Here is a 4,902-nt window from a genome sequence, read left to right as displayed (position 1 = left end):
TCTCGGCACCATTTGCTCTGTGTGTGTGTGTGTGTGTGTGTGTGTGTGTGTGTGTGTGTGTGTGTGTGTGTGTGTGTGTTCCTCAAGCAGATGTTTCCCTAGAGGATCTGAGGACAGTTTCCGGTTGGTTACATCACAGCAGCCCTGGTGGAAAGAGAGCACTCACACCTCTTCTAAGAACAACAGCAGCAAAGGAAGGTGTGCTGTCCTAAGCCTCGGTGGGTGGCCATCTTTCTTGTCTTCAACTTCCTCTGGGGTCTATGTAGTCATTGTACCCTGTGCTCCAGGGAGGGAGTTGCAGCAAAGAGAGGTTCAAAATAAGGCTGAGGTTTCACAGCTGTGTGGCTGCTGGTGGAACCCAACCAGGCTGGCTCCAGTATTCTTGTTCTTAACTGATAATTCTGACAGGAAGGCTGTGAGCCAGGGGTCCTCAAACTTTTTAAACAGGGGGCCAGTTCACTGTCCCTCAGACCATTGGAGGGTCTGACTCTAGTAAAAACAAAACTTAGGAACGAATTCTTATGCACACTGCATATATCTTATTTTGCAATGAAGAAACAAAACAGATACAAATACAATATGTGGCCCGCGGGCCATAGTTTGAGGACCACTCAGTGAGTGTGAGCAGTCAAAGCCGATTCAGAGCAGCAAGAGGCAAGAGGTGATGATGGTGGGGGTGGGGGTGAGGGTGGGGGCAGTGGTGGGGATGGAGAGAAATGGCAGCCATAGACTCTGACAATCCAGCTGGATGGACATTGTTACTATCTTATCTTACACCTGGAGAAATTGAGGCAGAGAGCAGGTGCTAAACTCTGACATCACATGCAGAGCAGATGAGCCCAGACGAGGGGAATTTAGAATCTGACTATTGTTCAAGGGACCTCACTCTGAGCCAGGGGTGAGGTCAGCCTCTGAGAACTTTCTGGATAGAGATAGAAGGAGGCACTAGACTCGCCAGCCCCCTTCCTAGTGCTTCCACCTCTCTGCCCTCCTCTTTCTCTTCTCTGTCTCTGTCTGTCTCTCTTTCTCTCATCCCTCCCCTTCTCGAGCATTCTTCCCCGACCATCAACACCTGGCACAGCCTTCTCAGAATCCATTTGTGAACAGACTGACCTGTTTCTGGCCCAGACGGTGAGGCGGGGCAAACAGGCCATGGTAGGCCTGAGTCATTGGGCAGGGCTCACAGGGCCTGAGTGGTCAATGGGTGAGTTTGGTCTGGAGGGTACAAGGGGGTGGACCTGGGATGACACCTGAGCCCCAGTGCAGAGCGGGGCTTCCTTCTGAGTCCAGGGCCTTGGCACCTGTTCAATCTCTCCAAAACAGACCTTGCCCACTGTCCTGACAGGAAGCCTGGGCCACATGCCAAGTTGTATTTAACGGGCTTATGAGAAACCAAGAGGCGGCTATTTATAGCCTTTCGGTTTGTCTGCCAAGTGAGAACTGGGAAAATTGAATGACAACTCACTAGCAGAATTGCCATGCTGCCTGGCCCTCGACTCAGAAGGCTTCAGAACCCCATGAGGCTTCATCAGCCTCTTGTGACAACCTGTAATATGAGCTAACCTGAGCAAATTGATGAGGCTAGAGAGATAGCACAGCGGTAGAGCATTTGCCATGCACACGGCCTACCCAGAACAGATGGTGGTTCAATTCCCGGCATCCCATATGGTCCCCAGAGCCTGCCAGGAGCGATTTCTGAGCACAGAGCCAGGAATAGCCCCTTAACGCTGCCAGGTGTGACCCAAAAAAACAAAAACAAACAACAACAACAAAAGAAACTGAACAAACCAAGGCCCAAGAGAGCAGAACATGATTATGACTCATAGCTGGGACATCAGAAACCAAGAATGACATTCAGGACTCAGTCCATCAGCACACCACCATGGTGGCCAGGCAGGTTTTAAGACCTGGCCATCAGCTCCTTCAAGAACAGAACAATTGAGCGGTAGGGTGTTTGCCTTGCAAGCAGACCCAGGACCAATGGTGGTTTAAATCCCCGCATCCCATATGGTCCCCCCATGCTGCCGGGAGCGGCACTGCCGTTGCCACCACTGCCACCGCCAAGTGTGACTCAAAAAGAAACCAGAGAGAGAGAGAGAGAGAGAGAGAGAGAGAGAGGCTGGAGCGGTGGCGCAAGTGGTAAGGCATTTGCCTAGCACGTGGCTGACCTAGGACAGACCTCGGTTGGATCCCCCTAGCATCCCATATGGTCCCCCAAGCCAGGAGCGATTTCTGAGCGCATAGCCAGGAGTAACCCCTGAGCCTCATCAGGTGTGCCCCCCCAAAAAACAAAAACCCCAAAAATACAGAACAACTTTGTTAGGACTCTGGGGCAGGGTGGGACAGGCTCTTCTGAAATGTCCTCAACTTCATACTTCTCCAACTCCCACCCCTTCCTCCTCACTGGCTACTTCTTTCTCTTTGCTAGCAAAGCTTTATCTTCTCTCTTGGCTCTCTTTTCTTCTTCATTCCTCCTTTGTTCTTTTCTCCTGTATGATCTCTTTGGTGGAGACCATGATCCTAACACTAATAATCCTAGAGGTTCAGGCGGACCTCAATTTTGTCTTCTACAGACACTTGCCCACTAAGTGCCCATATTGTCCCCATTTTACAGATCTCAATAAGCTTGGAGGTAGAATGCCAAGGTGGTACTATTGCTCCAGCTTAGGGATGTATATGGTCTGTCACTAATATTTTAGGTACATTCCTAGCTGTAACTGAAATCCAAGTTGGTTCCAGAGACATTCCTTGGTCTTGAGGGGTTTGAGAGATCTAAGTCCAATTTCTTCCAATTGTGCTATGATCCTTTGTGGTGGGGATTTCACAGAGCAGTTTCCAGTTCAAAGATTTCTCATGGGGTCACTTTCTCCCTGCCTCAGTTTCCTAACTGCACCCTACTGATTGAAGCTCAGGGAGTACTCTGTCCAGCATTGGCAATGAGCATGATGAAGTCCACCTGGAAAGCTGGGTGGAGTGTCTGTTTCCTGCTCCTCAGTGAGGCCTTCTCAGCAGGCAACAAGTCCAGGCTCCAACAGGGCCTTCAGGCCGCCCATCTCTGATGCAAATTGCCCCTTTCTTCACAGAGATCATGAGCTAAACATGGGTGTGCACATGCATGAGATACTTAGGCACTCATGAATAGATGGTTCTGGTCTCATTTCCAGAAAGATTGAGCCCCAGATCCCTGCCACTCCCATTTCTACCACTTCCTCCCTCTAAAGGCAAACAGTGGTCAGTGCTTCTTCTTTTACTGTTCTCCTGTGTCCTGACAAGCCTGGTATGCACCAACCTTCAATTCATCGGGGTCACCGGCATGAATAATCTGCAGGTCTTTGGAACAGGAGGGTTCTGTTCCCACCAGGCCCCCCATGAAAGACCACATAACCTGCCCAGGATGTAGGGAGTAAAGTGTGGCATGCATGAAGGCTTTAGACCAAGGATGTGCCATTGTGGTTGGTAGAGTGATACAGTCAGCATCATTCTAGGTTTTGTTCATGCTTCTCTTGGTAACTGTCAGTCACTCACAAACTACCATCACGTCTTGCCTCTCTTCTCCTTCAGCTTAGAATGCAGACAGCATGGGAAGTTGGTTCCCTCATAAGAAACACCAAGGAAGGGACATGCACCTAGGTTTTGCTTAGGTTGGTCTTAGAATGCAAAGGATTTGCAAAAGTGCATCCAGGAAAAAAATAGAATAGAGAATAGGGAAAAAAAATAATGTACCCAGGAAAGAATAGCATAAACAGTTTAAGGTCTCTTCGATGCCTGTGATTAGATGCATGACATACCCCAACCTCTGGCCTTTCTGTGCCTATTGAATGTCCAATAACTGTCCTATCAACAATGTCTCACCTTCACCTGGGGGTTGGAGCAATAGCACAGCAGCAGGGCATTTGCCTTGCACGCAGCCAATCTAGGATGGATCTTGGTTCAATTCCCCAGTGTCCCATATGGTCCCCCAAGCCAGGAGCTATTTCTGAGAGCATAGCTAGGAGTAACCCCTGAGCATCACAGGTGTAACCCAAAAAGATAAAGTAAAAAAACAGTTGGGAGGCCAGGGGAGTGGTAGGGGAATAATATTTTATTGGCCTGCCTGTAAGACCAGGCTGCTCAGTAGACCCTAAAACTTGAACAGTTCCTATGTTCTTGTCTCCACATTTGTGTTTGTTTGACTCCTTTACTGCAATCAACCCCTGCTGGATGAAGGTGGAGTGAGATGGGAGTAAGGTTGAATGTACTGACGCAGGGAAGCAGGTAGGGAAGGGTTCCTCCAGGCAATACATTATTTTTGTTTGTTTGTTTGTTTATCTTTGGGCCACAGCTGAGAGTGCTCAGGGGTTACTCCCAGCTCTGCACTATGCACTTAGGGATTCACTTCTGGCAGGCTCAAGTGATGTTGGGGATCAAACCAAGGTCGGCTGTGTGCAAGGCAAGCACCTTACTTGCTGTACTATCCCTTCGGCAAGGCAATGAATTTTGAGATGTAGTCAAACTAAGAAATGAGGTTTGGAGAGGTTACTTCATTATTGGGTATCACTTGACACCACTGCAGTCTCAGAGAAGACTGGACCTGCTAAAGAGAGAGGCTCCAGCAGGTACAAAGGCCAGGAAAGGAATATCAAAGAAGACCATCAATCCTTCTCCATGGCAACCACCCTAGCAACGGAACTGTTACCTGGGTAAAAAGCTCTATGTGGAGCAGGTTGGGAGAATCCTTTAAATGTCAACTTAGAACAAGGGACAGGAACACATATGTATTGCCTGGGTACATGGTGCCTGAACACATATATCCGAATCTTTCCTCTTGAGACAAGACTTTCCTATATTGATGCTGAGTTGTGTACTGGGGCTTTCTCCACCTTTGGAAAAGCCTCTGCTCTCCCCTGAAAGCATATCTCTCTA

The sequence above is a fragment of the Suncus etruscus genome, chromosome 14, assembly GCF_024139225.1.
Source record: "Suncus etruscus isolate mSunEtr1 chromosome 14, mSunEtr1.pri.cur, whole genome shotgun sequence".
Lineage (NCBI taxonomy): Eukaryota > Metazoa > Chordata > Mammalia > Eulipotyphla > Soricidae > Suncus > Suncus etruscus.
The sequence above is the reverse complement of the archived record's forward strand: the minus strand, read 5'-3'. Positions refer to the sequence as shown.